This window comes from Ailuropoda melanoleuca, chromosome 11, assembly GCF_002007445.2.
Source record: "Ailuropoda melanoleuca isolate Jingjing chromosome 11, ASM200744v2, whole genome shotgun sequence".
Classification (NCBI taxonomy): Eukaryota; Metazoa; Chordata; class Mammalia; order Carnivora; family Ursidae; genus Ailuropoda; species Ailuropoda melanoleuca.
In genome coordinates this window covers 69,254,966-69,280,541 of record NC_048228.1, presented here as the reverse complement: position 1 = coordinate 69,280,541, position 25,576 = coordinate 69,254,966, and the positions used below count along the sequence as shown (strand labels likewise).

The following is a 25,576-nucleotide window of genomic DNA, read 5'->3' as shown; positions in this document are numbered from 1 at the left end:
CACGAAACAATAACATAACACTGTAGCTTATCACCTCTAAGATGGTTACCATGGAAGACACGCCACGATTCCATGCGCCACTGGAGACAGGTAGAAAGAATTCTACTCATTGCTATCAGTCATAAAACACTTCCTGATTTCATGTATGTTAAAGTGTGAAAAAAAATCACACAACTTTGAGTATCTATTCAAAGTTGGGGACAGGTGACACAAATACAGTGAATAAATTATATCGTATATCAGAAGGTGATTATGATGGGGCGCCTGGGTGGCAAAGTCCTTGCACATCTGCCTTCGGCTCAGGGCGTGATTCCGGCGTTGTGGGATCAAGCCCCACATCAGGCTCCTCCGCTGTGAGCCTGCTTCTTCCTCTCCCACTCCCTGTGCTTGTGTTTCCTCTCTGGCTGGCTGTCTCTATCTCTATCAAATAAATAAATAAATAAATCTTAAAAAAAAAAAAGAAGGTGATTATGAGGGGGAAAAACAGAACAGGCAAAGGAAGTTTGGGAGGGGAGCAGGGACATTGAACAGACTTGAAAGAGATGCAGTCCTTAAGTTTTTTTTTTTAAGACTTCATTTTTCATAGCAATTTCAGGCTTATGATAGAATTGAGAGAAAGATACAGAAATTTCCCCCATACCTTCTGTCCCCACACATGTGGAACTCCCCAGTTACTCACCAGACTGGTACATTTGTTACGAGGATGAGCCTACATTTGATGCGTCATGATTGCCCGACGTCCACCGTTCACCTCAGGGCTCACTCTTGGTGGTGTACATTCTGTGGGTTTGGACCAATGTAAAATGGCACATATCCACCACTATCAAACAGAGTAGTTCCACTGCCCTAGAAATCCCTTATGCCCCATCTATTTATCCTTACTCTGTCCCACCGCTGGCAACCTCCTTCGTTTTGCCTTTTCCAGAAGGTCATTTAGTTGAAATCATATAGGATGTAGCCTTTCAGATTGTCTTCTTTCACTTAGGAATATGCATTTAAGGTTCCTCCCTACATTTTCATGATAGTTCATTTCTTTTTAACGCCGAATAATAGTCCACAGGCAGTTTTTTAAAAACAGCTTTATCAAGGTATCATTTACATACCGTAAAATGCAATGAATTTTAATGAATTTAAATTCACAGAGTTATGCAAACATTACTATAATCCACATTTCTTTCTCTCTTTTTTCTTCTTTTTTTATTGTGGTAGGAATGCTTAGGTTGAGATTGACGCTATGAACAACTTTCACACGCACTGTACAGTATTGTTAACTGTAGCTACCACGTTGTATGGCAAATCTCCAGAACATATTCATCTTGTGTGAAGTGAAATTTTATATTTATTGAATTGCAGCTCCCTGTTTCCACCTCTCCTCAGTCCCTGGATTCACCATTCTCCTCCCTCTATGAGTTTGACTCCTTCGATACTTCGTAGTCATGGTAGCAGGTAGTGTTTGCCCTTCTGTGCTGGCTTATTTCACTTAGCATAGTGTCCTCAAGGTTCATTCATGTAGTTGCAGATGGTAGGATTGCCTTCTTTTTTAAGCCTGAATAATATTCCATTGTGTGCATAAACCACATTTTCTTTATCCACTCCTCCATCAATGAGTATTTAGATTGTTCCCACCTTCTGGCTATTGCCAATAATGCTGCAATGGACCTGGGAGTACGAATATCTCTTCAAGATCCCAATTTCAACTCTTTTGAATAATACCCAGAAGTGAGATTGCTGGATCACGTGGTAGTTCTGTTGTTAATTTTCTGAGGACCTGCCGTCTTCCATAGCAGCCGCATCAGTTTACGTTCCCACCAGTGCTGTACAGGAATCCCAGTTTCTTCACATTCTTACCAACAGGTGTGAGTTGGTATTTCATTATGGTGTTCATGTGCATTTCCTTGACAATTAGTGGTACTGAGCATCTTTTCATGTACCAGTTGGAATGGTGGCTCTTTACTGAACAACTTTGAGCTCTGTGAGGGCAGAGATCACTGTGTTCACCATTCTGTTCCCACTGTTAAAGTTTCTGATACATGGTCAATAAATATTACAAGCAAAAAAAATTTTTGAGTGAATAAACTATTATATACCAGGCACTCCACAGGTATTATTTCTAAATTCTTATCAATGCTCAGAGGTAGGCATTGTCATCCCCACTTTATGGATGATGAAACTTTGACTTGAAAAGGTCAAGTAAGCTTCCTGAGCTCACACGGCCAGGCAGGGAGGATGCAGGACTCAACCCGGGTCTCTCCGATGTTAACATGCAGACCCTTCCTCTTGACTTCACTGACTTCTCTGCTTTTGTCCATTTTAATATCCTTCTAGTACAAAAAAAACCAGAGGCAAATTGGGACATCAGACAAGCAAGACTTGTGGGTAAAAACCAGACTCACAGAAACCAGAATGAAACCTCCAGGAGCAGGGCACCTGGTAGCGCAGAGAGCTGAGTATCTGGCTCTTAGTTTTGGCTCAGGTCGTGATCTCCGGGCATGGAATCGAGCTGCACGTCGGGCTCTGTTCTCAGCATGGAATCTGCTTAAGACTCTCTCTCAGGGCACCTGGGTGGGTCAGTCGGTTAGGTGTCTGCCTTTGGCTTGGGTCATGATCCCAGGGTCCCAGGATCGAGCCCCGCATCGGGCTCCCTGCTCAGCGGTGTGTCTGCTTTTGCCTCTCCCTCTGCCCCTCCCTCTCCTTGTGCTCTGTTTCTCTCTTTCAAATAGATTAATAAAATCTTTAAAAAAAAAAAAAAGACTCTCTCTCCCTCTCTTTCTGCCCTTCCCCACCACTCTCTCTCACTTTCTCTCAAATAAATAAATAAATAAATCTTAAAAACAAAAAACAACCTCTGGGAGCAAAGAACCTCACCTACAGCCTGTGAGCCACCGCATTTTGCAGAAATGTGAGCTGTGTGGCTTGTTATCTCAGACTTCAAGTCCTAGCTTCCTTCACTTCAAAATCTATTATTTGAGTGAATTAGAACTCCTTGCCTAAAAAGAGATAATTTTTATAAAAACCCTTTCACCTATTAGTCTACCCCAAACTGGCAGCACAACCGTTAAAAATAAACTTACTTTGCTATTTTACGAAGCACAAGGCCAAATAATAATGGATGTGGAAATCTACCACAATCTTTCTAGGACTTAGCACGTCATCCTATGTATAGAAAAACATCTTGGGTAAAACCTGTTAAGCCAATATTGGCTTAATGCAAAATTACAACTAATTTGAAACAACTGCTTTTTTCTTAGCCAACTGGCTAACCTAGTGTTCTTCAATGAAAACAACAGAAAACCCAAATTCAAGGTCAATTTCTCCCCCAAGAAAGCTATGTTTCGTATTAACAAGTCTCTACTGGAAACCACTCAGGCTGTGAGCTGGAGCCTTCATCACCACCTCAAAGTGGGAGGATTGTCTGTGTTTAAGCAAAGTCCTGAAAGACTTGAAATTTTGTTTTCAAACATGGGGGGATAATTAATTTGGTCTGAATGAACCAACCATTGGGAAAGCCCAGGCAGAGATCAGGATTTGCAAGTGCTTTGTCATTTTATTTCATGACTTGCCCAGAGGAATACTCAGAACAGGTCCTATGTATCAGGAGCCCATTCTTTTTCCATGCAGTGTAGTATTCCATTGTATTAGCATACCAAAGTCCGCTTACCCATTTTCGTGCTGACAGGCGTTTGGGTTGCTTCTGGTTTTGAGGTTTCATAAGTGAACTAGTAGCTACCAGCCAGGGTGTGGTGGTCGTGCCATGGACTGGATGGCATTCCCCCCAGATTCACGTGTTAAAGCCCTGACCTCCAATGGGGCTGCATTTGGAGATAGAGACTTAATAGAAGACTTTAAGGTTAAAAGAGTTCATAAGGTGGGGCCCTGACCTGATAGGCCTAGCGTTCAGGCAAGAAGAGACTACAAGGGCGCTTGCTCTCTCTCTCTTTAGATGCGCACAAGGAGTGTGTGAACACACAGCGAGACGGCAACCATCTGCAAGCCCGGAAAAGTACTATCACCACCACCCGACCATGCTGACACCGTCTCAGGCCCCCAGCCTCCAGAATGGTGAGAAATCAAGTTTTGTTGTTTAAGCCAGCCAATGGGTGGTGTTTCGTTCTCCCAGCGCTAGCCAACTAAGACAGGGAGATGAGGTGTCAGCCAGTTCGAGACTAGAAAGGGACACAAAGAGACTTTTCACCCCAGGGTGATGGAAATACCCAATATCTTGATCCAAATCATTACCTGGATGGATACATAGGGTGGATACACATAAAACCGTCCATTTAAGATTTGTACGTTTTTGTGCATGTAAATTTTACTTAAACTGAAAAAAAAGGCCTTCTTCCCCTTCCCAATTGTCTTAGTCTATTCAGGCTGCTGCACAAAATCACAGGCTGGGTGGCTTATAAACGGCAGAAAGCTAATTCTCACAGTTCTAGAGACTAGAATTCTGAGACCAGGTCCCGTGAGGGCCCTCTTCAGCAGTGTCCTCACACAGCAGAAGAGGCCAGGATCTCCCGGGAGCCTCTTGTACAAGGGCACTAATCGCTTTCATAGGGGCCCCATCCTCCCTCTGACTGATGCATCTCCCAAAAGCCCCACCTCCCGTACCATCACCTTTGGGGGTTAGGATTTCAACACATGAACGTTGGAGGGACACAAACATTTAGACCATAGCACCGAGGGAATCTGTGTTTCAAAAAGATAACCATATAGTCTTAAAACCTTTGAGCAAGCCCAGAATGAGGGGAATGAACACATGATTCATCTCTCATGTATTTACATACATGTTTGCACGTAATAAACCACCCCAGGAATTTTGCAACTTGCCCTGGACCAAGGGACTGTCAAATGGCAGACCTGGATTCAGACCCATGTGCAGCTGACATCAGGCCACGCGCCTTTCCCTCACCACACTAGATCTGAAAGTGAAGCCGCTCAGCTAGGGGGTGTGCACCAAGGACACCCTGAGGAGTGGGGGTGGGGCGGCTCTCCAGGCCCAGAGGCCGAGTCACCAGCTCTGGGGAGCAATCCTGCTGCACTGCCCTGTGGGAAGCGAGCTGAAGACACTGGAAAGCGCAGGCAGCACGGAAGCGAAGGGCTCCGAGACAGGAGCCGAACAAACAGCTGGGCAGCCTGGCCAAGAACAACAGGAAGCTCGCAGCCGCACCCCTGCTCGCTCTAGCCGGGCCTGCAGACCCGGGGTTATTTTCTCCAAAAGGCCTTGTGCACATGTTACATAAACAAAACCTCCATTGACTCCAGTTCTGGGCCTGGCCTAAAATAGCCCACAGGCTTCCCCCACCCACCCACCCCACCCCTGACTGTAGATTCTCTGCCCAACGTTCCCTAGCGTGGGTGAGCTGCGTCCCTCTGTGACCATACCTGCACACCTCATGCTACTGTGTCCCCAGGACTCTCCCCCCAGGGTTTACTTTCCCTGACAGGCCAGACACAAGGTGTCCCTCTAAGACCTTTGATGGCTCCTAGGCCAAAGGACATGTCTCCTCTCACCAGCCAGGCAGGAAGCAGGTTCTGTTTTTTGTTTTTTGGGGTTTTTTTTTATAATAATATTTTATTATGTTAGTCACCATACAGTACATCCCTGGTTTCTGATGTAAAGTTCCATGATTCATTAGTTGTGTATAACACCCAGTGCACCATGCAATACGAAGCAGGTTCTGAGGGCCTGCCGGGGGCGGCTAGGAGGCATGAGAAGAGGCCGACTGGCTGTCTCTTTCTCTCCTGTTCAGTGTAGGACAGAGTTTGAGTGAGATCCCGAGAGCAAATTTTCCAGGAAAGAGCACAAGTTTCCTTTGTCAGGGTTTCTTCTTGAGCTGGGTTTGGTGATCGAACACCTGCTCCTAGCTCTTTCCGTGACGCCCTATGAGTTTCCTTGACCCCTCATTTATATCTCGTCTTCATTTTACAGAAAACCATTCCACTTGTGAACATCTGGAGATTCACAGATCTGTGACACAGCACGGGGTCACCCTGCCTGGGCTGTACCCCTCCCACACAGGCCCCGGAAAACCTATTATAAAACCTGCCCTATACACACACACACCACCGGCCGCCTGCACTGCCCCAGAATCTTAACTCATAAAAATAACAAAAACAACATCTACAGTTAAGAAAAATATTTATGTTAAAAATTTACTATGTGCCTGATAGCATGCTAAGCATTTTATGTTCTATTTTATCTAATTCCCATTGAACAGTCCTCTGAGCTAGATACAAGTATTATCTCCAGATTACAGAAGAGTAAACTACAGTCTGGAGAAGTCAGAGGAGCCATCAAGGGTGCGACAGGGGCGAACACAGGCACCAGTCTTAGCTTACCCTCTGTGTCACGTCTCCCAGGAAAAAACTCAGTAGGTCTGATGGAACCTCTTTTTCACAGTCTTCCTTCTTTTGAAGTCTAAGCTACGATGCCTGTTATCAATGTAAACAGAAGATACTGATCAATTCATTATCCAACCAGGATTTTCCAGACCAGATGCTATTTAATTTTAGACCAGCCGCCCCCAAAAAGTGTGATATGTAATATGTGGCTATTTAGCTCTCATTTTATTAACTATTAGCTCTTCTAATTATTAGCTCTTAATTTATTATTTATTGTACTTCAGCCTCGAGAGAGTCTTATACTCCCCCAAGTTGGAGATCCCCAAACCAGGTCTCCAGCCAGAATCTAGGCAGACTGCAGTCTAGAGGAGCGAGGGCGGGAAGCAGGCAGCATGTAAAGAGAGCTAAGAGAGACCTCACAGGACCCACAGGAGAGGTCTGCCCTGGGGCTGAGGGGCCCCGAGCCAGGCTGTGGAGATCTGCTGGAGGGGCTGATGGACCTGCCAAACGTTCTGAGGAATCTGATTCAGATCCAATTCTCTTCCCTCTAAGGTAACCCCCAGGCCTGAGGCCGCCTTGTCCACGGACCAAGTCAAAGACTTCGTTTATTTCTAGGAAAAAGCCCAACATCTCTGGATTCCCACAATTTTATTCACTATTCATGAGTTTTATCCATCCGTCCATCCCAGAAACATTTCTTGAGTATTTACTATGTACAAGGCACTAGGGACACAGAGACGCATTGAGAAATACTGCAATACCGTCTTGCCTTTCAGGAGTTCAAGCTCGAATGCAGGAGATGAAAAGAAAAATAATTCTGGTACAGCATGATAAGGGAAGCCATAGATGTAACCGCAAGCTCCGAAAGCCCCGGCGGTGGGGGAGCTCCTGGCCGTGTGTGTGAATGTGGCCATGTGTGCCCGTGGGGACTGCCCAGAGGGAGGGTAAGGATTTACAGGGGCTTCCAGAGGAGATTGGTGGGGGGCACTTTCTCTCTCTCAATGGTTCTCTGCTGTGGAGATCTTCACTGGAATAGCACTCCTGGGCTCTGGCCAGCCCTTTATTCATCTCCCCAGGGGAGCAGGGATGACTTATCTGATAGCTGAGTTCAGGAGAGGGAATTGTGACAGTGTGACTCAGTCATTTCCTGGTAGAGACCCTCCCGTTCTGCTCCTCGGTGCCATAAACTTTACAGAGGCAGGCCTTTGCCGGGAAGGTGCTGCTTGTAGCTGGGTGAGCGAGTTCAGCACGGGAGGAGAAATGGGAAAGTCTACTTGGCTTCCATATTTAAAGCTACACTCTCCAGCCCAGCCTCCACTACTATTGTCATTTTGACCTCCATTTGCCTGAGTCCTGGGACAGAGAAGAAAGGGGCTATTTATTGCATATTCCCTCAAACCCTAACACAGGCGATGCTGATATTAAGATGCAGACATAAAGAGGTGTGCGACGGGGTGGGCTCGCCATTGTGGCTCAGCTGACTGCACTCTTCCCTCCACGTGCTGACCCAGGACCAGGGTGACCCTGAACTCTGCAGACGGGAGGCTCTTTTTCAGGGATTTCACCACCTCATCCCCTGCTTTGCAGCTTCCTGTTGACCCACATCTGCAGCAAGAGACGAAAAAGAGCATACAGGATGAAATCCGGATTGCCCTTCTTTAAGAATATGTGGCAGTTCTGCAAGGGTCACAAACGGCCTTTGGTCCAAGCCCGGAGGTCCCACTGAGGTCCCAGATGAGACTATTGGTCTGTCCGTATTTTGGAAGGGCCGTTTTTGTGAATATGTTTTGGCTTGCCTTTCTGGAGCACTTTTTCCCTGTTGTTCCTCATGCTTGCCTACTTCCCGTGGAACTAAACTTGGGATCCTACTTGTCCCTGGAAGAAAATGTTGTAAGCATATTATCCCTCGCCTCTTGGAAGACCAGTCAGAATTACAGCCCCTTCTTTCTCATGACAAGTTACTGAAATGCAAAGAGGGATCTAGATGGCAGACCACTCAAAAAGGATTGACAAAATCCCAGAGGGTCCCATGTAGGCGCCCTCAGTATTCTCACACCAGACAATGCCAATTCCTTTTGGATTCTATCAGCTGGTTCCTCAGTTGGTAGCTGAGTTGGCTCTTTCTCCTACAGTTTTAGGACACTGAAAACTCCAGAGTGACTAATAGCCCAGTAGAGGGAGCTGTTTTAAACAAATTCTCCAAGTTGAACAGTAAAATACTTCCAATGAGCCAAGCAGGTGACCCTGTGTGTACTTTGGAAACTCCTTCTATCAGTGGAGCGGTTGCCCATTCAAAAGCTCTGAGCCAGAGCAAAACTTTTGCAAGGTGTTATCTTGGGTTTTCTGGGCTGCCCGGGGCTAGGCGTCTTGCTTCCATCAGCAGACCTTGCTTTTGGCTCAATATGACAGTTGCCACAATTAGACAAGCTTGTAGATTATACAAGCAGGCCCTGGCCCCAGCGTGGTAAGGGAGATGCACAATTCTGCTGACCTGGTGCTCACATGCCAAGCAGGGCCACTCATGCTCACAGTCTCCAGAGACAGATTTGTCAGAGAAACCTGTCATGCCACGCGTTTGTTAGTGACAGGCTTTGAGGCCAAAGGCTCAGAAGCGACGCAGTCATAAGCGAATCTTGCAAAAGTCTTTAGCTTGTGTTCACCCAACGCACCGCGCTCCCTGCGGGGCCTAGGAGTAAGCTAAATTTAAATCTGGGGCAGCCCTTGGGGAAGACTTTTAAATAAACCTCTGCAACCACACAATTGCCAAGTGTGGAAAATCCCACGCGAAAGCACCATGGGTGGGTTTGGAGTCACAGGAGAGGCACCAAAACTGACTGCAGGTCATGAAAGATCCCTAGGGCAGAGACAAAGCCACGGGAACTGGCATCTTTGAGGACCCACAGTTGCTCACAGGTTAAAAGTACAAGCAAATCTTTCCGGAAATAAGAAGGAAACAGGATAATACAGGAGGGCTCTACATGAGAAGACCTGCCCGTGTGTGTTGGTTTGCTTGGGCTGCCAGAACACAATACTACAAACTGGGTGGTTTAAAAAAAAACGACATCAACAAAACAGAAATGTATTAAAAAATAATAAAAAGTAAAAGTACAATTTAAAAGTGTATTGTTTCATAATTCTGGAAACTGAAAGTCCGAGATCAAGGTGTTGGCAGGGTTGGTTTCCTCAGAGACCTCTTGCCTTGGCCGGCGGAGGACCGCCCTGGGGCTGTCTCTGCAGTCATCCCTTTGTAGACTATACCCCCGTGTATTGCTCCGCTTAGAAGAACACGAGTCCTGTTAGATTAGGGCCCACCTTCACAGCCTCATTTTAACCTCGTAAGTCACCTTTTTAAAGACCTTACCTCCAAATATGGTTATAGTCTGCGGTACTGAGGTTTGGGGCTTCAACACATAAATTTGGGAGGTGGGGGGGGACATAATTCAGCTCCTAACACCCTGAAGGTCTGTGACAAAGAAACTGTACTGTTTACCATAAATAATGCTAGTTGTTATAATAGATAAATCTGAATGAAATCTGAAGGTTTAAACAAAACATTTATTTCTCAACTCACATCAGAGTTCATTTCAGAGGCTGTGGGATGACTGGACAACATGCGGTCATTTAGGGATTAGCTGCCATCTTCAACACATGCTGTGTCCAAGGACATTTCCAGGACAGAAGGTAAGAGCAAAGTGTGAAGAGGACATATGGCTCTTGGTGGCCTTGACCCAGAAGTGACACACCACTTCCACTGACAGTCCACCAATAAGAGCTGGTCTTACACCCCCACCCAAGTGAAAGGGGCCTGAGAAATGTGGTTTGTGTCTAAGCCCAGGAGGGGAGCGAGCTGGGTGAATATCTAGTCAGTCGCTACCACAGGAAAAAACAACTCTAAAGTACAGAGATGGGCCAGTTGTTCTGGGGACCAGTCACCAGGTACTAGAGAGTCAAGCAAATGCGCCTGAGGATAAAAGTAGTAAAGGACCCCTTGAGGTCCCCAAGACCATGACGAACCTTGGTCCAGAGTGGTACTCCCCAGCCTTTTCATGTCATGGCACACAGAGAAAGTGAGGATTCTTACACTCTGTATTAGACTAGGGGTGAGGCTATTCAAGCCAGACGTTCAGAAGGCTCCAACCACTCCAGGAGGCCACGTGGCCATTGTAATGTCTGAGGACCATATATACAGGTCACCTATCTGCAACACAGCCATGTGCTGTGCCTTCCTAGGGGGGATGCTGTGGCTTAGAGAACAAAGCACGTGAAATGTACACCCGAATGTGTATTCTATGAAGACCAAAACCTACTATCACCATCACGGGATAAAACCAGAGAGTGAAGCCAGGTGCTGTCAAAGCCAGGGGGACGCAGAATCATCCTGAAAGACTCTATGGGATGATCAAGTGCTGGGACCATGGACTGTCGTCCCTTCATCTGGGATCCACATACAGAATCGGGGGGGGGCGTCCCTCCTAGTGAGGAGGGCCTGTGACTCGGACTATCGATTATGTTACATTTATAGCAACTTTTCTTTCCCTCTCCTGAAGTAATTAACTGGGGTAACATTACAAAAGAAACCCAGACTTGGACATTAATTCCCGTCGGGAGGACAATGGAACAAGGTAGAGAGCTCAGAAATAAACCCATGCATATGTGGTCAATTAATTTATGATAAAGAAACCAATAATAAACAGTGGGGAAAGGACAGTCTCTTCAATTAATGGTGTTAGAAAACCAGAGCGCCACGTGCAAAAGTATACACTGGACCCCTATCTTATACCATACACGAAAATCAACTCAAAATGAGTGAAAGAATTCAGTATAAACATGAAACCATAAAACTCCTAAAAGAAAATATGGAGGGTAAGATCCTTGACATTGGTTTTAGTGATGATTTTTTTTTTTAATTTGACACCAAAAGCAAAGACAACAAAAGCAAAACTAAACAAGTGGGACTACATCAAACTAAAAAGTTTCTGCACAGCAAAGGTAACCACCCACAAAATGAAAAGGTAACCTGTCCAATGGGAAAAAAAGTATTTGCAAATCATTTATCTGACACTGGATTAATACTTAAAATATATAGAACCCATACAACTCAATAGCAACAACAATCACCAACCCCCTAAAACATTGGCAGAGGGACTGAACAGACACTTTTCCGAAGGAGACATACAGATGACCAACAGATGCAATGAGATATCACTTCACACCCGCCAGGATGGCTATCATCAAAAAGAAAGAGATAACAAGTGTTGACGAGGATGTAGGGGAAAGGCGACCCTCATGCATTGTTGGTGCAAAGGTAAAATGGCTCAGCCGCTGTGAAAACCATGTAGAGGTTCCTCAAAAATTTTAAAATAGGATTATCATATGAGCCAGCAATTCCAGTTCTGGGTATATATCCAAAGGAAGTGAAAACAGGTTATCAAAGACATATCTATGCTCCCATGTTCACTGCAGCATTGTGCACAATAGCCAGGATATGGAAACAACTGTGTCCATCAACGGCTGAAAGGATAAAGAAGAGGTGGTGCATATAGACAATGGAATATTATTCAACTATGAGAAAGGAGAACATTCTGCCCCTTGCAACAACATGGATGGACCTTGAGAGCATTATGCTAAGTGAAATAAGCCAGACAAAGACAAATATTGCATTGCTGCACGTTATCACTTATATGTGGAATCTAAAAAGAAAAGTCAAACTCATAGAAACAGAATAAAAAAGTGGTTGCCAGGGACTGGTGGTGGGGGGTGGGGGTGGGGGGATTGGAAGAGATTGGTAAAAGGGTACAAACTTTCAGCTATAAGATAAATAAGGTCTGAGAATCTAGCATAAAACATGGTGACTCTAGTTGATAACACTGTATTGTACAATTGAAATTTGCTGGGAGAGAACTTAATTGTTCTCACGCACACACAAAAAGATAAATCTGTGAGGTGATGGATGTGTTAATTGACTAGATGGGGTAATGCTTCCATTATCTTGAAATATGCCTTAAATATTATGCTTTTAAAAATTATGCTTTAAATATCTCAGAATTTTATTTGTCAATTACACCTCAATAAAGCTGAAATGTTTAAAAAGGTGTGAGGGGAGGTAAAGGGAACACAACAAAGGAGAAGAAAACAGAACATAGATTCCTGAATATTGAACATAATTTGAATGTTAATAAAACTTATTCATGTGGTCTTTGGTTTGGTTTAAATCATCTCCACTTTCAACTAACAAATATCTAGCTTTGTCTGGAAAAAATTCAGCTAAGGTCTACAAATTATGGGAAAATGCAGTCAGATCACTTCATGGCAGAGAGGCTGGAGGCCAGTTTAGAAGCTCATGTATTTTTAGGGGACATCCCACCAAAGGAAATCAATTTGCATCCTTGCGATTATTGTTCCATCAAAGAATCTTTGCAATGTTATCAACCCTGGACATCTCAAAATACAAATGCCAGGTAGCACTTAAAACTGATTTACAGTAAAGATTACATGGTGTTTTTGCCTAAAAACTAGCTCTTTCACTGAAATTATTCTTGCTTTCCACAAAGTCATGAAAAATAAATTGGAGAAAAGTTTTATTAAGATTTTTTTAAAGCAAACAACTAGCGTTCAGGGTAATATCCAAATCGTTTGTCATTTCCTGTCTCCATGTTCATCCAATATGGGAACATTTAACCACACAGGAAGAAGTTGGTGGATTTGGAAAGTTGCTGACTTCTATTTTTCGGATCAATCCACATTAAACACGAGCTGCTTCTTTATTAGCAAGTAAAGGATAAACATAGCTTATGCTGAGTAGAATAGGGAAGAAGTCCCTCTGAGCCCGGGGATCCCGGAACAAATGAATGATTCCAGCAGAAACCCGAGGAGAACAGGGGTTCCTGAGATCTGGTCAGGCCAAACCATCCACATAGCAAATCCCTGATGTTCACAAAACCCAGCCTCCGAGGATCACCGACCCCTGAGGTGTGTGCACCCCGGGAGTGCTGAGATGATCTGGGGAGGTAGAAAGACCAACAATTTCATTTTAACAGGCGTGTACTGAAATTAACGTCTACTAGAAAAAATACATCCTGCCCAATTAAACCATGATTTCCTCAATACTACTCTGTGGGATGAAAGGAAATATTGAGATAAGAAAGAATATTTAAATTAAAAAGATACTAAGTACAATTGATTGTCAATATTCATGGATTCTGAATCTGTGAACTTGCCTCTTGGCTGAAATGTACCTGTAAGGTGGCAGGATACAAAATCAATGCCCAGAAATCAGTTGCATTTCTATACACGAATAACGAGACTGAAGAAAGAGAAATTAGGGAATCCATCCCATTTACAATAACACCAAAAACCATGCGTTACCTTGGAATTAACTTAACCAGAGACGTAAAGGACCTATATGCTAGAAACTATAGATCACTTTTGAAAGATATTGAGGAAGACATAAAAAGATGGAAAAATATTCCATGCTCATGGATTGGAAGAATTAACATAGTTAAAATGTCCATACTACCCAGAGCAATCTACACTTTCAATGCTATCCCGATCAAAATACCGAGGACATTTTTCAAAGAACTGGAACAAATAGTCCTTAAATTTGTATGGAACCAGAAAAGGCCCCGAATCTCCAAGGAACTGTTGAAAAGGAAAAACAAAGCTGGGGGCATCACAATGCCGGATTTCGAGCTGTACTACAAAGCTGTGATCACAAAGACAGCATGGTACTGGCACAAAAACAGACACATCGACCAATGGAACAGAATAGAGAACCCAGAAATGGACCCTCGGCTCTTTGGGCAACTAATCTTTGATAAAGCAGGAAAAAACATCCGGTGGAAAAAAGACAGTCTCTTCAATAAATGGTGCTGGGAAAATTGGACAGCTACATGCAAAAGAATGAAACTTGACCACTCTCTCACACCATACACAAAAATAAACTCCAAATGGATGAAAGACCTCAATGTGAGACAGGAATCCATCAAAATTCTAGAGGAGAACATAGGCAACAACTTCTATGACATCGGCCAGAGCAACCTTTTTCACGACACATCTCCAAAGGCAAGAGAAATAAAAGATAAAATGAACTTATGGGACTTTATCAGGATAAAGAGCTTCTGCACAGCCAAGGAAACAGTCAAAAAAACTAAGAGACAGCCCACGGAATGGGAGAATATATTTGCAAAGGACACCACAGATAAAGGACTGGTATCCAAGATCTACAAAGAACTTCTCAAACTCAATACACGAGAAACAAATAAACAAATCATAAAATGGGCAGAAGATATGAACAGACACTTTTCCAATGAAGACATACAAATGGCTAACAGACACATGAAAAAATGTTCAAAATCATTAGCCATCAGGGAAATTCAAATCAAAACCACACTGAGATACCACCTTACGCCAGTTAGAATGGCAAAGATAGACAAGGCAAGAAACAACAATTGTTGGAGAGGATGTGGAGAAAGGGGATCCCTCCTACATTGTTGGTGGGAATGCAAGTTGGTACAGCCACTCTGGAAAACAGTGTGGAGGTCCCTTAAAAAGTTAAAAATTGAACTACCCTATGACCCAGCCATTGCACTACTGGGTGTTTACCCCAAAGATACAGACGTAGTAAAGAGAAGGGCCATATGCACCCCAATGTTCATAGCTGCATTGTCCACAATAGCCAAATCATGGAAGGAGCCGAGATGCCCTTCAACAGATGACTGGATTAAGAAGCTGTGGTCCATATATACAATGGAATATTACTCAGCTATCAGAAAGAACGAATTCTCAACATTTGCTGCAACATGGACGGCACTGGAGGAGATAATGCTAAGTGAAATAAGTCAAGCAGAGAAAGACAATTATCATATGATTTCTCTCATCTATGGAACATAAGAACTTAGGATGATCGGTAGGGGAAGAAAGGGATAAAGAAAAGGGGGGTAATCAGAAGGGGGAATGAAACATGAGAGACTATGGTCTATGGGAAACAAACTGAAGACTTCAGAGGGGAGGGGGTGGGGGAATGGGATAGACTGGTGATGGGTAGTAAGGAGGGCACGTATTGCATGGTGCACTGGGTGTTATACGCAACTAATGAAGCATCGAACTTTACATCGGAATCCGGGGATGTACTGTATGGTGATTAACATAATATAAAAAAATAAATTAATTAATTAAAAAAAAAAAAAGAAATGTACCTGTGACCTGCAAGTGGATACTCACAGGGCTTTGGCGGTCATTTGCAGACGTGCAGAGTGACAAGAAATTGGCGGTCATTTGCAGACGTGCAGAGTGACAAGAAATTGGCGTTGCCCAGCACAGGTTCCCAGCAAGGGTTAAAGAAGGTGGAGGCTCCATGGTCTTTCTTCAGCTTCCCTACTTAAAACCAGTGTCCTTTTCATGGTCTCTTTAGTGCCACATTTTTGGCATTTTTGTGCTTTCCTTTATTTGCAGTTTAAAATGGCCCCAGGGCATGGTGCTGGCAGGCCGGCTAGTGCCCCTCGGGGCAAGAAGGCTGACGCAGGAGGGGGCCTTACAGAGAAAACTCGTGCTGTAGATCAGCTTTGCTCAGGTCCCAAGGGTAGCATCCTTGGCCACGAGTTCAATGTTAATGAATCAACAGCATATATTTTGAGAGGTGTCTTTAAAAAAGAAACACACATAAAATAGCGTCATACGCTGATCTGTGGCTGAACGTGTCGTGGAGGCCAACCCTCCATTTACCCCAAGGAGCACTGTTTCAGTATTTGCTAATTCGGTGTGGGGGGGGGGGCTGTGACCAGCAGAAGAGGTGGTTGGGGTAGAGCCAGGCTGCAGCCCCCAGATCTCTCCAGAAGGACTGCTTGCCGCCCCACAGCCGGGAGTGTGGTCCGCAGATCGCCTGCAGCTGGAGGCTCCTTCAGGATGAGCAGCAGCTGAAGGCAGCCGCCCTCTGCCCCAAGTCATGCTCTTTCCCATCAGCCCAAGTTTCGTGGGGCAGGGAGGCTCCCACCTTCTTGGACCCTCTGACAGGCAGTGCCTGCTCCAGACCCTCAGTTCCACCCCACCCCCAGCGCGGGCCAGGCTCTGTCAAGCTTGCATTGTCCTCGCCCCCTCCCTCCGCGGGATCCTGCCTCTGCCCCCTTGCCCTCACAGGTGCCCATTCCTAACGTCTCCCATCCCAACCTTCGTTTCCGCTTCAGTTTCTGAGGGCCCCGGCCTGCAGTGCCAGCTCCCACAGAGGGCGAAGGAGAGAAATGCTCTGCTGAGATCCCGCCTTCTTCCTCTCCAGGCCCTCTGCAGATCCCAGCCTACCTACGCTACCCTTCCTGGTTCTGGACTCTTGGGCCGGACCCAGACACAAATGCCCGTGCTCTGCCCGGGGCCGGTGCTTATAGCTGTGAAGTCTGGGTCCTGCTCGGGGGTGCACTGGAGGCCACAAGTGGGGCCGGCGGGGGATTGAAATGCAGCTGGCCCTCCACACCCCGAGCCATGGGTCCTGGTGAGGGCTGGGTTGTTTGGGAGAAGGGGAGCCTGTTCTTAACTGGCTCCCAGGAGGCGTGTGGCTAGCAGGGGCCAAGACTGCCCCCCCATCTTACCCCCTGGCTAGGTCCGCCCTCGCCCCACTCCTCCTCTCTGAAGTGAAGCCTTCCCCTCTTGCCTCAGCGTCTGCCATTCCTTGAACTTCCTACTTAGGCCCAACCTCTAATCCAGTCCTCCGCCAAGAGGAGATCTGATGAGCCAAAGACAAAAACATGTCATTTCTAAGCCCCCTGACAGCTTTTCCCTTTCAAATGCAGAGCTCATGAGAGAAAACACCTAGGAGAGCTAGCTCGTGGTATTATCCCTTTCCAGCCTCTCTAAGCAACATGCATGCTACGTGTCAGACACTCTGCTGAGCGCTTTGTGTTTCATCTCATCGACTCCTAACAGCCCTGACAGGTTGGCCTTAATATTCCCATTTAACAAGGCTCGGGGTGGTTCATTTGCCTTGCACCTGGGAATTGGCAGAGCAGGGTTTCAGACATGCTTTTGTCTGAAGACTGAGCTAGAGAAACTCTCCGGTGTAACGTCAGAGAAGATTCGGCTCAGTCTGAGGCAAAGGCTCCCGCTGACAGAAACGGCAGAAACAGAGCAAAAGCCAGGCAGCGGACAGCCCGTCCCGTCCCTTCAGAATGAGGGGAGAATGATGATCTCTTCTTACCTTGAAAGAACTCAATTCAAGCCTAAAATTGAACCAGGATGAAGATCTGAGCATTTGAGCTTGGCTGGCTTCATTTTAACCATGTGCCTAATCATTCATCATCATCCATAGACCATTTCCTCTGCACCTGCATCCAGAATGTATCCAGAGTCTGGCATTTCAGGGAAGGATTACTCAGATCCTCTATTTCGCTTCTTAACCCACCCAGCCACTTCTAAACTGGATCACAGTTTGTGGATAGCAAGGCCTTTCGAAACCAGGAGAAATGAGGCTGGTATCTCCTGACCATTTGGCTTCTTCAAATACCAGGGTAGGAGGTGAAACAAATAGTTGAAATGAGACTGAAGACTGAACTGTGGATTTCAGCCATAATTTATGTCATTTCTTCTGGGGAAAATGAAAATCGACAGCCTTTGACAGATTTCTGTTTGGATGCTTTGGCACTCTTTGGAAAGTCTTCAGAAATAAGTGAATCTCATCCCCAGATTCTTGCTATGGAGACACAGTGATGGGCAAGGTGACTCTTATTTCTCCCAGATTCAGCAAGACCACCAGTTTCTGTTGGTGAATATTCTGATTTATTAGCCCACAAATTAGAGACCCAAAATCCATGTTGGTGGCATTCCAAGCTTCAATCAGACACCCCAACCTATTTGCCCATCTGGTATGCTGGAAGTTCTGGGGTCACTCTCCTCATAGACCCTGGGGTTCCTGGGGCCCTACATGTCCAGCCACCACTCACTGCTACTCAGCTCAATGATGAGCTATCCTGCATTTCACAGACCCCTCTCACCCAAGTCCAGCCCTTAGGGAAGTGCCTTACTGTTAAAACATCTTTGCAATGTGTTTTTTCCTGTTTAAGGGACTAGAAGGGGCAGCAAAATCAGAACTCGTCCTTAAGGATTCTGGCAGTAGAGCTGGGAGGGTTACGATCTCTGGCTTTGGAATCAAATGGCTCTGTATTGAAACCCTGCTGTATGGCTTATTTGCTGTCTGACCTTGGACAAGTTACTTGGCTTTTCTAAAGTCCCCAGTCCTCATCCGTAAAGTGGATATAATTGTATATGCCTCATTCCACTGTTGTGAGGACAACATGAAATTATGAATGTAAAGCACTTCAGCATAGAAACACACTGAGTATTAGAAGAGAAATTCAAATTATCCTCAAAAACTCTCATCCAGAATCTTAAAAGTATTAAGTGAAAGAAACCAGACCCAAAAGGCCACGTGTTGCACAATGCCGTGTACGTGCAATGTCAAGAAGAGGTAAATCCATAGAGACGGCTGAGGGGTTGGAGGAATGGGGATTAACTGTTGGCGGGGATGGGGTTTCTTTTGGGGTAATAAAAATGTTCAGGAAATAGACAATAGGGATGGTTGTGGAAATTTGTGAGTATGCTAACATCCACTGAATTGTACACTTTAAAGGGATGAATTTTAAGTATGTAAAATGTGTCTCAAAAGTAGTTAAACTTTTTAAGAACTATTATGAGCTAAAACCATGGATTTTGAAGCCAGTTTGTTTCAGGAACTCTCCCTACCTCTTTAGCCCTGGAAGTAAAATGAGCTGTCGTCTCGCTGGAAGACTGTGTTTCTTTCTAGGTAAATCATTTGTTCTATGATGACCACACAATAATGTCAGTCCACTGCAATTTGGGCATTTGCGGAGGTCAGCACCACACAGTTCTCTTAGCCCTCTGTGAGAGACTGCTGAGCAGCCTGAATTTATGGGTGCAAAGAGCCAACCTACCACCTTAGATTGGAAGATTCTCTGCAGCTCAGTTTATCTGGGAGATATTCCAGGTGGTAAATTAGATTTTTTCCATCCATCTGGGATGGAAAAACAGAGGCAGGAAACAGAAATGAAACTCTATTGGATTAACTGTAAATATTTTGATGTATTATGTTCATTGGTTCTAACTGTAAACGTGTGTGTGTGTGTGTGTGTGTGTGTGTGTGTGTGTGTGTTGGGTGGAGGGAAGAACGGACTTTGCCAAAAAGAAAGAGGGGAGGAGTTTTGGATGAGTCAGTGCCTATTGCAAAACTGGAATGGATTAATTCTGGAATTTCATTGAGTACATTCAATGCCTCCAAAGCATAATTTTAAAAATACACAACTTTTTCAGATTCATGTCTCAGACAGGGCTGTCAGCACTGCTTAGGGACAATTTCTTTTGGCATAAGTAAGGTTACAAGATTTTGATAAAAATTATTTCTTTACTGTTTGGAATGTCTGAATAGATTTGTGGTCTTTCATTTTGCTTTAAAACATGATTAAATATGCTTGAAAAATCAAAGACTTCTGTCTGGTTTTTGAATTTCTTCCAGATTTTATAGCTGGTTAATATTATATATGTCATGCTGCTTTTTATTTTTTATTTTTTTGGTTCAATAATGTCAAGTGAGAGTCTTTCACAAAGAAAAAGGTTTACAAAAGAGAAGGAATAATTTTTTATACCACTTAAGGCATTAAGAAATTTACCAAAATCTATCAGGGACATTTAATTTTTTAAATCTTTTCTCAAAACTTCTAGGTGAATTATATAGCCAGTGGGAGAAGTGGAGCGAGATCTCAGGGCAGGAAGAGAATCAGCATGAAGATAAACTTAAATAGGTTCTTCTTGGTCTAGCAGGGACACACTGGGCTCTTTTATTCCCTTTGTTATTACTGAGAATGTACTGTGTATTGAGATTTTCTTGAAACTGAAGTTCCTACACTCTGTGCTATGTACTAACTACCTTTAAGAGACTAAGTAGGGTATCTTAGCAGCTCGGGCTGCTGGAACAAAGTACCATAAACTTAAACAACAGAAAACGTTCACACTTCTGGAGGCTGGGAGGTCCAAGTTCAAGGTGCCAGGCAACTAGGTTCCCAGCGAGAGCCCTCTTCCTGGTTTGTACATGTCATGTTCTCATTGTATCGCTACGGGATGGAGAGAGCGAGAGGGAGCGCGCTCAAGTCTCCTCTTCTTCTTGTAAGGGCATTAATCCCATCATGGGGGTCCCACCCTCATAACTTCATCAAAACCTAACTACCTCCCAAAAGCCCCACCTCCAAATACCATCACACTGACTTCGACTTCGACACATGAATGTGGGAGGAACACAATAGCACAGGAGAAGGAAAAATACTCCCACGTGAGTGACCTGGATATTTAACAGGCAGTCATAAGAACAGCCACCACATATTGACTGCGGACTCTACTAGGGATTTCACTTGTTCTTCACAAAAGCCAGTGAGGTCTTTGTGATCGTGTCTGTTTTGTAAACAAAGGAACTGAAGGTCCGGGAGGTTAAATAAATGGGCGCATGGTCAAGCAGCATGGGCGTGGTCTGTCCAAAATTTGAACCAAATCTGTTTGGCTCAGGTTTTTGACTGCCAAAAAACCTGACATAGGAGCTGGTGACCATAAAACTGTGTTAACGCTCTGTTTCAGGAACCTGCAACTGCCTAGTTTCCATGCCCTTGGGGTTGGTCTTCCTTCTTCAGCCCGGGGAACAACTCCTTCTGTTGTCTTCCACTCCTGAGTGATACAGTTGCCCAAGTCAGAAACCTGGAAGTGAGGAAGGTGGTTCCTTCTCCTCAGCCAGCGCATCCATACATTGAGTTCCGGAGGTAGGTTTTAGCCCTCTATTTGCTTGCAATCTATCTTCTCTAGCGCTGCATTTGTTCCTGTGGTTCAGAAATTCACCCTCTCATTGCATAACTTACAGCAGCCTCCTGCGGGCATCCCTGACTCTAGTCTCTCAGCTCTAGTCCGTGCTTCCCGAGGATGTTTCCACTCCCAAGAGTAATTTTTCAAAAATTATAAATCTAATCTTCTTCATCTACTATTAAAAACACTCTCTTTTCATTGCTTCAGAAAGAAGTTCAAATTTCTTAATATTCCTTATAATGACTTCACTATTTTGGCTTTATCATTCCAGCCTCGTTTAGTATATAATACTCCCTGGATCCGGATTATATTTGGTTGCAAGTGACAAAAAACTAAAAATAACAGTGGTATAAAGTATAAAAAGCTGATTTTTCCCCCCTTTCCATATGGCAGGTGTGTTTTTCCAATTATCCCAAACCCAAGTTCTTTCTACATTAGTATTCCACTTTCTTGATCACGTACCTTCCATAGCACTGGCCAACATGGCTACTTGAGATCCAGCTCTCAGGTTCACATTTTAGCCCATGAGAAGGAAGAAGGACCAAAGACAGTTGTGCCCTTCCCTTGATAGTCCCTTCCAAAAAGTTCCATTGAGGAACTTCCAGTTAGGTCTCACACAACTTTGTCAAATGGCCACATTTGTTGCAAAAGAGATCAGGAAATGGAGTCATTGGTTTTGGTGGTCATATGTCCAGCAAAAAAAAAAAAAAAAAAAAAAAAACCAANCTCATATTTTCACTCTCAATTATTTGCAGTAGCCTTTACAGAAACGGTTCTTTCTGCCCTTGGTGTTCCTCTGACCCTCGTACCTCCCTAAGAACACTTATAATACACTCTACACGTGGATTTTCTCGCGTGTCTCCATTAGTTGGAGAGTTCCTTGAGGGCATGGGTGACTGGCCCTCAAGTTCCAGGTTTTGGGTTGTGGTTTTTTTTTTTTTTCTTTCACCAGACCATTTCCGTTAGCTTCAATATAAAAACATAACCATAAATGTCTGAAAATGTGGACTTATGGATAATCCCGCACAGGGAACGTGCATTGCAACCCAACGACTGATACAGAGGCCTCTTTGAAGAGATGATATTTGAACTGAGAACAGAATTAGGAGAAGGAGCTAGTCATGCAACAGAGGGAAGAGCCTTCTAGGCAGAGAGATCCCATAGGACAGAGGCCTTGAGTTGAGGCAAGAAGGGATTTGGCATTTTCAAGAACGAGAGGAAGCAGTGTGGCTGGAGGGCAACACATAGAGGGAGGGAGAGTGGGCAGCAATGGTAGGAACAGACCACAGGCCGGGTGAAGATGGCACAACATGGAGGTGACTCACCGGTATGGGCTCCTGAGCAGGCCGTTCAGACAGCCCATGCTTCTACCACTGCCTAGCTGGGAGACCTTGATCAGTGACTTAGCCTCTCTGCGCCATAGCTTTCCCATCTTTAAAAAGGTCATAGAACAGAATCTTTACACTGTTGGTGGGAATGCAAGTTGGTACAGCCACTCTGGAAAACAGTATGGAGGTCCCTTAAAAAATTAAAAATAGAGCTACCCTATAATCCAGCCATTGCACTACTGGGTATTTACCCCAAAGATACAGACGTAGTGAAGTGAAGGGCCATATACACCCCAATGTTCATAGCAGCAATGTCCACAATAGCTAAATTGTGGAAGGAGCCAAGATGCCCTTCAACAGATGACTGGATTAAGAAAATGTGGTCCATGGGGCGCCTGGGTGGCACAGCAGTTAAGCGTCTGCCTTCGGCTCAGGGCGTGATCCCGGCGTTATGGGATCGAGCCCCACATCAGGCTCCTCTGCTATGAGCCTGCTTCTTCCTCTCCCACTCCCCCTGCTTGTGTTCCCTCTCTAGCTGGCTGTCTCTGTCTCTGTCAAATAAATAAATAAAATCTTTAAAAAAAAAAGAAAAGAAAATGTGGTCCATATATAAAATGGAATATTACTCAGCCATCAGAAAGAATGCTTACACAACATTTGCAGCAACATAGATGGGACTGGAGGAGATTATGCTAAGTGAAATAAGTCAAGCAGAGAAAGACAATTATCATATGGTTTCACTCATTTGTGGAACATAAGAAACAGAAAGATCGGTAGGAGAAGGAAGGGAAGAAGGAAGGGGGGTAAACAGAAGGGGGAATGAACCACGAGAGACTTTGGACTCTGGGAAACAAACTGAGGGTTTCAGAGGGGAGGGGGGTGGGGGCTTGGGATAGGTCCATGACGGATATTAAGGAGGGCATGTATTGCACGGAGCACTGGGTGTTATACGCAAACAATGAATCATGGAACACTACATCAAAAACTAATGATATACTGTATAGTGACTAACATAACATAATAAAAGATTATTATTTTTAAAAAAAGAACAGCATCTTTATAGAGTGGTTTAAACAACAGAAATTTACTTCTCACAGTTCTGAAGCACTGTGAGCACTCGACCGTCATTTACAGACCTACACACCTACACACCTGCTCTTTCAAAGGTGGGTCTAGCTTCCTGCCACTCCTGTCTTTCCAATATCTTATACCCAAATCTCGGCTCGGGCCACCCTCCTGCTCTCTAATTCAGTTAGTTGCTTTCTCAGCTGGAATTAGGCTTGAGTACAATATAAAGCAGGTTAGACATAGAAAACTTCTTTTTCTTTCAAGGAGAAATCCCGAGGTAGACAAGCCCCAGCTGAGATGGTGGCTCCGCGGATATTAGAGACCCTACTCTTTACATCTTTCTTCTCTATCATCGACTCTGGCTTCAGATAGTTGCTGGGGTTTCTACCATCATCATGTCCATGTCCCAGAAAGATAAAAGGTGGAAGTAAGGGGTGCTGGGTGGCTCAGTCAGTTGAGCATCTGACTTTGGCTTGGGGCATGATCTCAGGGTCCTGAGATCGAGCCCTGCGTTCAGCAGCCCCCCACCCACATCCAGCCCCATGCTGAGCAGGAGTCTGCTTCTTCCTCTCCCTCTGCCCCTCCCCCTGCTTATGCACCCTCTCTCTCACTCAAATAAATAAATAAAATTCTTAAAAAAAAAAACAGGTGGGAGGAAGAAAGGTAAAAAAGGCACACTCGTTAAAAAAAAAAAAAAAAGGAACTCTCCTTTTTAAAAACTATTCCTGGGGGGCNCCTGAGGGGCGCCTAGGTGGCTTATATGGTTAAGCATCAGCCTTCAGCTCGGGTCATGATCTCCAGGTCCTGAGATCGAGCCCCACCTCAGGCTCCCAGCTCAGCAGGGAGCCTACTTCTCCCTCTGCCTCTCCCTTTACTTGTGCTCTCTCTGTCTCTGTCTCTCTCTCTCTCTCAAATGAATAAATAAAATCTTAAATAAAAAAAAAACAACTATTCCTGAAGCCCTATCCAACAGCCTGCTGTCATTTCATTGGCCAGAATTATTCACGTGACCACACCCAGCTGGAAGAGAGGCTGGCGCCTGTTTTTTCCAGACTGGCACGTTGTATGGGGTTCAATTACTATGAAAGAATCCTATTGGGATAGACCATCTTCTTTCTTGTTGCCTAAATTCTAATCCAGACTCCTATTCTTTGTCCCTTAGGCCACTTCTCATGGGCACTCTGCCTAAAAATCCCCATCTTCAACCCATTTTACACATATGCAGTCTTCAGTGGCTTTCATTTGCATCAAGCAGAGCCCACAAACTCGTATCTTGCAAACTGAATCCAGCCTACAGTCATATTCCGATTGACCTTCATGGTACTTTCAAAACCAAATGAATTACTTACCACTGAATTGAATTACTTACCAAAGTTTAACAAACCAAAATTCTCTCTAAAATCCTACATTTCTTTCTTTTGATAGCAGAGGTTCTGGGCCCACATCCCTGAATAGCAATAATTAGCTGTGGTTGAGTAATCATTCACTGCTTTGGATAACATTTGGGATTTCCAGTTTGCCCCAATCCCGGCTCTCCCTCTTGCCTCTTCCCAGACCATACCCAGACCACTTCCCCAATTTACATTTTCTGACTATCCCCTGAAAGCATTCGAGTTTATGACTCTTGGCTGAAAGAGTGAAAACTAAAACTTCTTATCTTCTCTTCGAGACCCTTCCATGCTCTGGCCTAGCTCACTCTTCCAGCTATTCTCTTCCTGGGCTGTCTGCTCCAAACACTCCCCACACGGCGCCTCCTGACTGTAAGCTTCCTGAAGGCAGAGACCATGTTTGTTTTGCCCATAAGTCGATTCCCAGCACCTACAATAGTGCCTAGCTCATAAGGAATGCTCAATAATTAATTGTTCGATGGATCAATACTTGTATTTTGTCACCTCCTTGCTTATGCTCATGGTTGCACTCCCTCCAATGACCTTCTCTCCTATCCACATGATAGGAACTCAAACACCCTTCAGAGTCAAACACCCCTCGTTTGTGAAGACTCCCCC

The 25,576-nt window shown here is 44.7% G+C and overlaps 1 protein-coding gene across 3 annotated transcripts in view; it reads right to left on the bottom strand.

Annotated features, from left to right (window-relative positions):
• Window positions 1-25,576, bottom strand: part of LNX1 (ligand of numb-protein X 1) — a 383,575-nt gene that overhangs the window by 215,242 nt on the left and 142,757 nt on the right. Inside the window, exon 1 of one of the 3 annotated variants that reach the window (XM_034671799.1) lies at window positions 6,337-6,355. The exons of the other annotated variants lie outside the window; for them this stretch is intronic. The gene's annotated coding sequence lies outside the window, so the exon portion shown is untranslated. Of the gene's footprint in view, window positions 1-6,336; window positions 6,356-25,576 lie in introns of those variants that run through there. 3 annotated transcript variants of the gene reach the window in all.